The following is a 13702-nucleotide window of genomic DNA, read 5'->3' as shown; positions in this document are numbered from 1 at the left end:
AAATGAAACCACATGTTTTAAATGTAGAAACTCAAAGCATGTGGATAAATATTATAAATATAAATACACAGTGAACAAAGGCGGCGTGCGTGCCAACATGCGCCACTAACTTCATTCTGTTAATTCTGTGTCACGGTACGCGCGCATCGTAAAATTTCACTCTCATAAATTTTTCATAACGCGCCTAAAGAAGTATAACTTCAAAAAACTAATTTTACATTAAACAATAATTAATACTTAATATGGTCTATAGTATAATATAGTCAAAGTATTCCCGCCTCTTTAAATGTTTCCTCTTTGGTGAGGTGGAAAATATCAACATCATTATAATTAGTGACATAGTTAGATAAAACCGATACATTGGCGAAATATGCAGATAATTCGTGTTCGAGGCACATGGAACAATTGTAAGTATTGCCGTTTACGGTGGAGGGATTCTTCGAAATTAAGGGCAGCAAATAGGGGCTATCTATCCGTCCATTAAGAATATCGTGCAAAAATAATAAGTCTTGCTGACTCCATCGGCATTCTAATGAGCCTGAATATTTAAAATGTTTGTCTATGTTCTTCACAATATTGTAAAAAAATTATAAAGGATTATATGTTTATGTTCGTTGGATAAATAAATATAAACAAATGAATGCTTCTGATGAAATTTACATTATGTTGATAATCGCTTAATTATCATTCTGTATGGTTCGTCAAACACATGCTGGTTGGTTCTGACCGATAACTGCATTCATTAACGCCCCATATCAAGTACCATTCTATTAGATTAACTTTTAACTATAATTAACTAGGGTTAAGTCGAGACTTAGGTATAAATCCCATAGGTCAAAATTTGATAGTCTGGACTAAATATTACGAATAAAATGGGAATACATTCTTACAGACTGCAGAGAGCGTATTCTAATAGTATAAAAACAAATGTGTATTTTTATGATTTAACTAAAAATAATTACCAAATGGTGATAAAAACGTAGTACGCGTCTTTTACACATTCACAACTGTCAGACATAAACGAAATTAATTAGTACAAAAAGTGCGGATGGCGCCAAAACCTAGCTTATTCTCACAGATGCGCTGTCGCGGGCATTGCTACAGATAAATAATGCTACCATAGAGCAAAACTCATTGATGAAACAATTTCAACTAGTTATGTTATATCTGTGGGCTTGATGTCATAGAAATGACTTCTCTGATTTCCAACTCAAAAATTTAATTGATTATCGAAACCCTTATAAAGGCATATTAATGCATGACTTTTTTTTAATATAAATTTTGAATCAATTTTATGATTTTTTAAATATTTTCTGCAGCGTTAAATTAGTATGTCTTACCAGAAGTTAATTTAAGTATAACTTGTTTTTGCTGACGTTTGATTAGATGTAGTTAGAAACAGTTATTAAAAAACTGAAACTGTTCCCAGGCGGTCACCCATCCAAGTACTGACCTCGCCTGGCGTTGCTTAGCTTTGGTGATCGGACGAGAACCGGTGTATTATAGCAAATAGCAAAAAAGTGTCGTGACAACTTTTCCTAAGAATTTTTTCCGTCTAGCCCTCTTTCACAACGCGCGATAAGGAACTTCGTTCCAATAAATTTTAAGTAATCTAATAAATTCGGTATTTTCGTAAAAGACACTTACACTTAGACACTTACAGATGGCGCTGCACACACTCTAAAACGCGCTATCATTGCACCGACCATTAGAGAAGCTGGAAGCTAGATATTAATAATTCGTGTACTGTAGGGACTATAGTCCTATCGAGATGAGACCCAATTGCTCTCGAACAAACATTGGAGTTGGGACATTCGAAGTTTGATTGTTTATTCAGATACGACCAACTTCTGGAATTAAGTAACCCGGAATAGCCGCATTAATTAATATTTGTGTTTAAACTGTATCCATGCCCTTCAGTGATTAACTCTGAGTTATTAGCACCCCTTTACTTATAAACGTCTTTCAACAAGATTTGTTGTTAATTAATACATTTTTAGCCTTTATACGTTGAGATTAATATTAGGTACTTGTGTTCTCGGTGTCGTGGTTTTGAAGTTTAAAGTTCGAGTTAAACATTTCCTTGTCTTAAAAACTATCAATAGGACAGATATAGAACTGTGTCTACTCATACAGATACCGGAAAACTTCTTCAGCATTAAACAAGGGAGTGGGGGAAAGTTTGCTCATCGCGGGATACAAACGTCAACTGATTTACCAATCACGCGATCGACACGTCACTCTCCCGCCGCCGCGCACCACTACCTAAAAATCGCTTCTGCGTAGGCAAGAACATTTGTTCAAGATATTTGCCGAAATCTGTACCCCGTAATGGATAATAATAATTCTATTTAATTACATTAGTTAAATTAATGCTCTGTCAACATTATTTACACTCAAGTTAAAACTATAAAATTTCGTTGAATGAAATTTCAGATTCTGACTTATAATTACATCCTTTATTATTAACTTAATATTCTTAAGATTTCTCATTAAAAAATCTAGTTAAAATTAACTATTAACTATCTTTAACAATGAGGCAACTAAGAACTATAGTTCCGTTCCATATCTATGTGTAATAAAACTACAATACGAAAGAAAATTGATTAAATTTACCCCAAACACATCGCAAGTTGATTGCAATAAATTTTTAAGAATTGAGATTATCCGTAATTCCTTAGCGATATAAATAATAATGCTAAAATAAAAGTAAATCTTATGTCTTCGGTATAAGGTTCAAATTTCTTTATTCTCAGTCGACTCTTCACATGTCTCGATTGAACAAAACACCGCCAGGCTTGCGAGCAATTTTCGTATTATTCTCCAACAATAGTAATGCGAGACAATATTGGGTGTATCGACATTCGATCTTATCCTATTGCCAGAATCGTAAATAATATATGGGAATAAATGAGATGAACCCTTTACATAACGCATTTACATATGTATTTTATTTAGGAGAAAATTGTTCTCATAAAATCAGCTTCGAACTTGTAAAAAAATAATTCTGCTTTAAGAAAACCTAATGCTTTTTTTTTCTTTTTTTTTTTGCTTTTTTTAGACAATTCACACCAATTGACCTAGTCCCATGCTAAGCTGGTGAAGCTTGTGTTATGGGTACTAGGCAACGGATATACATACATATTATAGATAGATAGACATATAAATACATATTTAAACACCCAAGACCTAAGCACAACACCAAATGATCATCACATCGATGATCGTCTCAGCCGGGATCGAACCCGGGACCCATGGATTCCTAGTACTAACCACTAGACCAATGAGTCGTCAACTTGCCTCCAACTAAAACACAGTTGAACTATTTATGCTGGAAACAGTTTACCACGATTCATATGTACATACTTACATATACATACATCTACTTGTCTTTAACGTTCGCAAGGTGGACGGCCACTGCTAATAATATATTTAACATATATTGTAAGGATATGTGGACAAATGTGCCTACGGAGTATGTATAGCTGCTGCCGCAGTCTATAGACACCATGTTAATGGTGCGTTGCAAGCCTTTATGAGAGGAGTATGCCCTTTTTAAAAGCATATTGTATTTTCCAGGAACGACTGGAAGTCGATTCCACAGCTCACCAGTTCACTAATGCTAGAGAACTAGCCTGTTGAGTCATTGTTTAAAAGATACTTAAAGAAGATTCACCATCCGTCTTGCTCTATCGGTCTTACTTCTGATTTCTTTGCACAATTCTATAAAATACAGATAAGTGTCTTATTATTGTGATTGTACATCCGGTAGAGTAAAAGGATTTTGGAACACAATTTGAATTTATAAAAACAGGCCGAGTAATCCTCTGATACGTGTTTGCTTGGGATGTTCAGGTATCGATTGTACTCAAAGGTATTAGGGATATTTTTAGATGAGATACGAAAGTGCTTTTCTTATATTCCTTTTCATTCTAAATTTAGGCGGATAAATGTTATTTTGACAAACCTGTATAACGACTTATTTACTTATAATATATTTACATGGGGATATCCCTAATAAAACGCTTTTTATTTTACCCGTATTTTATACGTATAACTATAGTCACGAGTACTAAAGTGAAATATTAAATAGGTTTTTATCGAAAACAGTCCATTTCTTTTGGTTAAAATCAATAAAGAAAACATTCCATTTGAATAAAAAGAACGCGTTTTGGCCAAAACTCACCGAAATCCAGATTGAGCATTCTGATAAACGAGTTAGGTCTGTATCCATAGTTGCTTTACACACTTTTAAATCAATTTTCCTTAAATTTTATATATTTTTGTTTTTGTTATGTTTGCTATGTCACATATTGTACTTTATTTTTCTTGTACCAATGTATCAGTGTGCTGATCGTTGGCAAGTTTTTTAAAATAAAAACATATAAATTATTATTTATATTCTAGGAATATGATTTTGTCCCATTCAGTGTCGGGACCCTTGGTCCGTGGGGTCCTAGCGCTATAAGGTTTTTAAAGGAAATAGCAAAAAGGTTAGTCGACATCACAGGAGATCGAAGAGCTGGCAGCTACCTCGGATAAAGAATTTCGGAGCCTTGCCTAAAGGGACTACTATTAATAATATATTTTAGTTATTTCATTATATTTTAAGGTTAGTTATTGTTTTTAATATTCTTTTTTGTACTGTAGAAATGTAAATATATTATTAACGTTAACAAAAATATATTATATTTATTACTAAAATGACAATACATACAAATTGTGCCGACGCTGTCAATCTTGTCCATGTAAAAAAATATAAACTAGCTGCAAACAGTGCGGTCCCAAATTCTTCGCACAATACGTCATTGTTGCCGGGACATAATACGCGGCATTTCATTCGTGCCATTGATTGTTACGGTACATAATTAATCCCACATTTTTTATTCGTTTCGTTTACGCGGTGACATCTGCCCTATTGTGTCTTAGATATAACAATGGAGTATTCTTAAAGAGTTGTTCTTTGACCTTGTGAAGTCGAGTGTTTGTTTAGGGATTAATCTGTGTATTTTGTCAACTGAGGCAAACCATTGTTTAGATAAACGGGCTTTTGAGTTGTAAGGAGTATTACGTAAAGGTCTACGACGCATACGTCAACTTTAGATACACAAAGCGTATCTGATGTTTGAAAATAATAATCAGTCGGACGCAATACGCGTTGTTTAACTGATTTATTGTCATTGATCATGACAATCATTTTCGTATTACTCTCAATAGATGGCGCATGTTGTAGCTTTCTTTACCCGTCATTGACTAAGTTGACAAATAACTTTAAACGTCGAGATATGTAAATTTTAATGTATGCTTAAGTTATGTAATTTAATAACATAATAATGTATTTTAACAAATAATATAATAATTGACTATAATCATATTATGACTCATAATGTATGTAATGTCTATGTAAAATTTTATTTTAAATGTGCACCCCATTATGTGACAGAATATGCGAACTTTAGATTGCAAATAAAGAAATTATTATTATAAAAAATGGTTAATTGTTACAACGTTGAAATTCAAACTCTTGAATTCACTTTTTAATTACTTTAATTTATTGTCAGGTGTAGGAAACAGAAATATGTACCTAGCCATCTTACAACTCATTTCAAATTCGATAGTGAAGGAATTATTTCAAAAACAAAGCAACCGTTTTTGTCGTTCTGGTACAATTAGATCGATCAACTATAAAAATCCGCACAATCAGCATATGTAAATAGGCATTCAAATGTCATATTAACTTTATAATGTCATATATGTAATAAGAACATTAACATAATGTAATAATAATAAGTTAAGTTATTTATAATTGGTGTCAAACTTATGGTCTAAATACTCGCCCACTTTATAAAGGCACCTTTATAAAGAATTGTGCTTACTGAAAGTTTTGATATTTAGTAGCATCGCATAAAATTAAGTACTCTATTGTATTTTCAATACACGTGATGCCGGTAGTACGGTCTATTATTATGTAAACAAAGAATTTATTGACGCTGTATAACTTTATGGTCTAAACAAAGGATCGTCAAGAACTCGGCCCCCAACTCTCGGCGCCATTGCACTTGTTGCCCGCATATGTCTGCACGTGTGTTTATCACATCTTTCAAGAGATAAATAAATCATGTCACAATGTTTTGTAGATGCAAACGTGACTTGCGCTTTTGGTACTGGTTCAAATAAAGCGTAATAAAGCCGTTTGCCTAACTTAACGTAACTTAAAAAATATTTTTGAAGATATACTTCTTTAGGCGCGTTATGAAAAATTGATGAGAGTGAAATTTTACGATGCCCGCGCACCGTGACACAAAATTAACAGAATGAAGTTGCCCACGGAAGATGCTACGGCATTGGATATAATTTAAAAACAACATTCGAATAATATTATAATTTATGTTACACTTAATGTAAGAGAATAATAATAAATATTTATTTAATTTTTCAAATGTAAACTGAACTTTATTGACTATAATGACTCCTTTTCCAGTCTTTGATTATTTAATTGTAATTAATTATTTGCATGCAATCAAAAACTATTTTAAATAATGCCAAAGAAGTATAACTTCTTACGCGCGTACATAAGTACACGCACCCTTTTTTTATAGAATCTGTTCTCTTAACATTAGGTTCATACTGTCCCCATGGACTCTCTCAATGCCGGAGAGCTCGTAGGTGCGTTGTCGGCCTATAAATGTGTAGTATTTCCAACATTTTGCTCTATTTCGTAATAAAATTCAAATTTCATAAATATTATGAAATCTTCCGCTGTTGAATCTTCTGGGTATATAGATTCCAATTAAAAAGCCGACCGATGTACTGTAAATATATATTTTAGTAGTTTTGCTTTTAACTAGGTGACACTAAACATACGGTTACTGAACATTGGCAGCCTATTAAAATTGTATGCTCTGAATATTGTATCTAATATTTTTTTAAATAGTTTTGGTATACATATAGTCGCGATTCAACTTATAAAATTAAGTGTATTAAATAAAATCGACGCTGGACTGATTTCATGTATGGAAATATTTTAGTTATTATTCTAGTTAATATTTTAGAGGACACCGTGAGCCATTTCTGCCAAAACCCTCCATCTTTTAGTCGATACCAACTCCGGGGAAATAAAAACAGATAATGCAACTTTTTCTACAGCTGTGATACTTTTTGACATCCAACACCTTTTGTCTTCAGTCACCGTGACCACGCACGCTGTAAAGTACGCGAAACGTCGGATAAATTTAAAATTATGTTAAATAATTGTAAATTTATAATAATACATAACTTTAATCCGGTTAAAAAGTTTTTTCTTTACATATTTTAGTTATAGATCTCTTAATAAAGAAATATTAAGAAGATAACTCTAAGGCTGTGGCAGATGAGTGCAATTTTTTACTGTCGTTAGAATTGAAGAATTGTGGTTGAATTTGCCACGCGTGGTGTCGCCGTCTTTGTCGTGGTTCCCCACTGAGCGATTACCAATACCAACCGCCTCAAACCGTCACAATACAGAGAAATGTCCATTAATCATTCTATTACGAAACATAAAAAATTACGTTTCTTTATACGTTGCACAGTTTACGCTACAACCTTTCAAGGTCTGAGCCGCAGGTATTTGTTTTGTGATCATTTGTTTTATTTAATAGGCAAGAAGGTTAGCATTTTATGCCTGACACACGCCACTTGGGACTAACATGCCGATTTCCTCACGATATTTTCTTTAGTGCACAGCCGAGGTTCGAACCAACGACCTCAGGGATGACAGTCTGCTGCTCTGCTCTGCTCTGATGCGGCAATATACGATATAAAATAGTATAAGAAATCTGCAAATATGTACGTTTTTTACTGAAAACTATTTTCACTGAATATTTCAGGAAATTCTAGGTCTGGTTGAAATACCTGTGTTTGGAATTCAAATTTAATGTGGGCCATTACACAATTACACTACCCACATTACACATATACATTATTTAATAATACGTTATTTTAATATATATAATTGTATTACATAAAACTTAACAAACTACAAATTTGACAACCAGCCCTGCGATTCTGTAACTCACTTTTCACATAAAATGACTGCTTCACGACTGATTTGAGCGCGCCCGCCGCTGCGAAAACCGCTGTGTGAGTTCGAAAAGTGAGTTACAGAATCGCAAGGATGTTAAGCATTTAGTATTCAAAAGCTGACATCTGAAAATATATATAACAAAAAACAATATACATATTACATATATTAAAACGTAGGTGCATACTAACATATACCAACTTAAAATTATCATAAAACAAACGCTGTTCCATACCCCAATGGAAGTTACGGAACATTAGTTCTTGCTTATCCCGGGGATTATGTGATATTTTGACTTTGTTAGGTTAAGCTTACCTCAAAGGTTAGTCCAATAATGATTTAAGCCTAGATTGAAGTTTGTAATGTCGGGAAATTGTCAATTTCGTATTTCTACTGGTTCTATTTCTGTATTTTTGGGCCAATTTGAAGTGCCATTAATAAGACATTTTCTTAATTAAGTCGATAATATTCACACAACACTGAAACAAGATCTTAACATGAACTGAGCTGTAGCTGGGATGTTTCTTGTACCCGGGATATTTCTTGAAGCTGGGATGTTTCTTGTACCCGGGATATTTCTTGAAGCTGGGATGTTTCTTGTACCCGGGATATTTCTTGAAGCTGGGATGTTTCTTGTACCCGGGATATTTCTTGAAGCTGGGATGTTTCTTGTACCCGGGATATTTCTTGAAGCTGGGATGTTTCTTGTACCCGGGATATTTCTTGAAGCTGGGATGTTTCTTGTACCCGGGATATTTCTTGAAGCTGGGATGTTTCTTGTACCCGGGATATTTCTTGAAGCTGGGATGTTTCTTGTAGCCGGGATATTTCTTGAAGCTGGGATGTTTCTTGTACCCGGGATATTTCTTGAAGCTGGGATGTTTCTTGTACCCGGGATATTTCTTGAAGCTGGGATGTTTCTTGTACCCGGGATATTTCTTGAAGCTGGGATGTTTCTTGTACCCGGGATATTTCTTGAAGCTGGGATGTTTCTTGAAGCTGGGATGTTTCTTGTACCCGGGATATTTCTTGAAGCTGGGATGTTTCTTGTAGCCGGGATATTTCTTGAAGCTGGGATGTTTCTTGTAGCCGGGATATTTCTTGTAGCCGGGATATTTCTTGAAGCTGGGATGTTTCTTGTACCCGGGATATTTCTTGAAGCTGGGATGTTTCTTGTAGCCGGGATATTTCTTGAAGCTGGGATGTTTCTTGTAGACGGGATGTTTCTTGTAGCCGGGATGTTTCTTGAAGCCGGAATGTTTCTTGTAGCTGGGATGTTTCTTGTTTAGACAGTGGACTACTGGCTACCCACCTCGGACAAACATAAAACATTACCGGAGCTCAGGCGAAAAAAGGACGCCTTTAGTTTTTTGTTATACTTGATCAGTATAAAATAGCATTAATTTAATATGAGACAAAAATCTTAACCAAAGCATAATGTACATAAACATTTACGGTAAATACAATAAATAAAAAATAGACCCCCGCGCAGATTACCCTCAATCCTGGCTTGTTTTATTGCGATGCTAAAACGCTGTGAAACAAAAGCACCGGCCTTTGGGTCACCACTATCATTTTCATTACATCCTCTCTCTACCCACACAAGTCATAATAAAAAAAACATAAGTACACCGCGATAAGTTAAAACACTTATTCTACTATAACGTTAACAGATACACGACGATTTTTACCCCAGTTAAAATTCGAAGTCCATATTTATTTTATAATAACTTAATCTTTGAATCCATTTCTGGACGCCATTTTAAACGGTGACAACAACATTTTAAAGTCATAAAAGTAAATTGCGGATGTTCATAAGAAAAGTAGAGCGGGATCCAATCCGAGTTTGCAAACAAGGGAAGTTACGGGCGGGCGGGCGCCTCGGCTCGGTAAATAGGTATCTACTGTCCGATAACACCACGGCTCGTATTTAAACAGAAATGGTCACAGATTAAGGTATATTTACACTGACATTCGACTTTCAACGATTTTTTAAATAGATGTGGGTAGAAATGGTACTATACACTGTCCTACCCTCCTTCTGCCCGTTGGCGTCCAATTAGAAAAATAAATAATAGTTTAAAAAAACTAAAAGCGTGGGTTGCTCTATAGACGAAAAATATGGCACAGAGCGCCCCACGCTTTTTCACAATAATACCAGTATTTTTTGTTCATTACCATTTTCAGCCTTAGTTAGGAATTATTTTTCACTTTTTAGTTTGATGTGTTTTAAAAGCGTGTTTTTTAGTTTTTTTAAAATAGTTAAAAAAATTTAAATTATTTTTTAGTTATTTTTTTTTTTCGGATTATTGCATTGTCATCGATCTTTGACAGGTGCGCAAAATTTGAAAAAAATCTGTCCGTTTAAAGTGGGTCAAAATCGAGTCCGAAGGAGTCCGTTACATACATACATACATACAGGTGAAGCTAATATAAAGCGTGTAAAAACAAAAGACTGTAGGCTAATCGTAAAGTAGAGCAGGTGACTCTGGCTGTGAAACAGTGGATTTTTCTCTAACGCTGGCTTGGTGAATGAAAACATTGTCCGCAGTTATGGCCCTAATAATTGATCGTCCAAAGTTCGCCCAATCTTAATTGAATTTTTAATTCAGGATGTATTTTTTTAATCATATTTTTTAGCGCACTACTTAACTCATATTAAGTTATCTATATATATAAAAATGAAACCCGTTTTCCGTTGTCACAACATAACATGAAAACAGCTTGACCGATTTGTCTGATTCTTTTTTTATAATATTCCTTGAAGTACGAGGATGGTTCTTACGGAGATAAAAAATAAAAAAAATGAGTAAAAAACGTCTAAAAACAACACTTTTCTATATTCCCATACAAAATATTCGTAATAATATTTCAAGGCAATTTGGACTTTAATACCATGCCATAAAGTTCAAGTGTTAGTGGAGGGGTTCCGGGAAGGTAAATTTTTATTTTTTGACATAATGTATTTGTTGTATTATCAACTTTCTTTTTTTTATCTTACTAGCTAGACCGGTGTCCCGAATAGCAGAATAAATATTTAAAAAAATAACGAATCGACTGTTAGGCGGTACGATGTTCGCCAGGCCAGTTAGTTATGAATAAAAATGGCGTCATAACTGTTTCAACATCTAAAACCAAAGACGACAAGTATGCTTATCGCTAATCTGTACGAAGAGTGAGTTTTTAGTCCCTTTCGGTAAAAAGTGCGATGCGGATTATGAGAGCTTTTACCTGGGTAGGGTTATTATGAAAGCGTACGCACGATTATCTTGCAATCGCATGGACTGCCATGCCATGCTTCTTTTCAACAGAAGGCAAACTACGAAAAGGGCAGGAGGCTTACCCGATGTTAAGTTATACCGCTGCCCATCGACACTCACAATGCCAAAGGGCTCTGCGTTGCCAGTCCTTGAGAAATTGGTATTTTCATGAAGAAGTCGATTTGGTTCAAAAATACTTTAGTGGGCAGCTGGTTCCAGATGGAACGACGGACGTCGAGGTGATACGAACACCTTACTTCGTGACAGTTTATTTCCGAACAAAAAACTATTTATATCGATAAGCAATCATTATTTTGTGTGGGTACATGGACAGTCTGTACGCCTACTTTCTTTTAAATACTGGACAGAGTAAAGTATATACCACATATCAGAGACTTAATGCGAACTCCATTTTATTAAGCACGGACTAGCTTTTACTAAATTAATCATACAAACATACATGTCAGACGAGGATAAAATAAAACATTGTTATATTATCAAAACATAGTCCCAAAAACATTTCTAAGAGAGCTCCTGCGAGTCACAAGCGATACGATTGGATTGAACGATTATGGCAGAACAGTTGCGATTTGCACTCTTGCTATTAATAATAACCCCGCGTTCCGTTCTGGCGGAACCTACGTCATAGTTATTAAGGTAAGGCTTTGTTTGCCTATTCGACGATTCACGTTGAGCCTGGTAAAATATTAAAACATGAAATCCTGCTCAGCGCAGAGTACAATGCTAGTTTCTCGTATGCAATCACTGTAAAGGATATTTCGCTTTGTGTCTATATTATCTTTCATCCATTGTCGGTAATTTTTATCCTTACAATCCTACCTATGCGATACAAGCGTGGAATAAAAATAACGATTTGCCGAGCAAGATTTACTTTGAATTGTCGTAATATTGAGAACGTGCAGAGAGTGGTAGAGTGGAGGGCACCAGACCACGAGGCCGATCCCCTACTCGCTGGACAGATCAAGTAAAGGCCCTTACAGGTCTTACCACCTATGCGCAAAGGCTTCTCGAAGACAGGGGAGAGTGGAGGATGTTGTGTAGCTCCACTAACACGAAAAATGCCAAAATTTCAGAAATGAAGAGTGCGACTATAGAAAAGAAGATTGAGAATTTTCTCGTAAAAATACTTTTTTAAAGAAATGTTATATTAAAAGGCCGGCAACGCACTCGCGAGTCCTCTGGCATTGACCGTGTGCATTGGCAATCATATCAGGTGCCTCCTGCCCGTTTGCCCCCTTTTTTATAAAGAAAAAATATCAGCCATTCGTCTCACAGCTGACATCAGACATAATTATTTATTTCCACAATTACGCTTCTCTTAGCAAGCTTGCGTAGTCACATCTCGAGGACGAGGCGATATACCTACTCCATATATTTTTAGTTTTTCCCCTACATACTAGTCTTGTCATTATCATGTCGTTTAAAGAAAAAAAAGGGTGCGTGTACTTATGTACGCGCGTAAGAAGTTATACTTCTTTGGCATTATTAAAAATAGTTTTTGATTGCATGCAAATAATTAATTACAATTAAATAATCAAAGGTTGGAAAAGGAGTCATTATTGTCAATAAAGTTCAGTTTACATTTGAAAAATTAATTAAATAAATATTTATTATTATTCTCTTACATTAAGAGAATAATAATAAATATCCAAGTTTCGTCTCTCGTAGTATAGTTGTGAAGTATTTAGTGACGTAATTTTTTTGGCATTAGCATTTAGCTGATGTTATACTAATAACAACCTAGAATGTTTTTTAAATTTAAAATAACATAATAATACCCAAACTATGTGAGCTGACAACGTAAGTTCAAAGGCGGTATCACGTGAGCTTCCTATCCATGTGCTCCCAGTTCTATATACAAAACGTAATCTATATTAAATAACATCGTAATTAATGATTTTAACGAGCCCGCCTTTAATTTGTTAGGCGTTTTAAACGGCTTAGCACATTTGAATCGCAAATTTCTCAGAATATTTTAAAAGGGTCGCTGGCGCTTCGAGGATATTATCTCTTCATAATATTCAAAAGTGTATAGACTAGAGTTAATGCGCTGTAAATTTCAAATATTATGATAAAAGTTAGTATAAAACATACTAACAGATAAATACAGTTATCTTAAGCGATGAGACCACAGATTATATGTGTTCATAATAATACTTCAATAAACTTATTAAAACTGTAAAATGATGTTTTCCTTGGTTTTGAAAAAGCATATTTTTATAGTAGTTTTATTAAAGTATCATATGTAATCATATGTACCTTACCTTGAAAAAAATCTCATAAAATACACACATACATGAAATGAATACTTTAAAATTATGTGTGTAAATAAAAACTTACTGTTAAACTAAAGTGTTTATCT

General features: G+C 34.5%; 1 protein-coding gene across 1 annotated transcript in view; it reads left to right on the top strand.

Annotated features, from left to right (window-relative positions):
• LOC125061189 (teneurin-a) overlaps positions 1–13702 on the top strand; it is a 206169-nt gene that overhangs the window by 53087 nt on the left and 139380 nt on the right. The window lies entirely within an intron of this gene.

This window comes from Pieris napi, chromosome 23, assembly GCF_905475465.1.
Source record: "Pieris napi chromosome 23, ilPieNapi1.2, whole genome shotgun sequence".
In the NCBI taxonomy this organism is placed as follows: domain Eukaryota; kingdom Metazoa; phylum Arthropoda; class Insecta; order Lepidoptera; family Pieridae; genus Pieris; species Pieris napi.
This window is presented reverse-complemented; position numbering and strand designations above follow the sequence as displayed.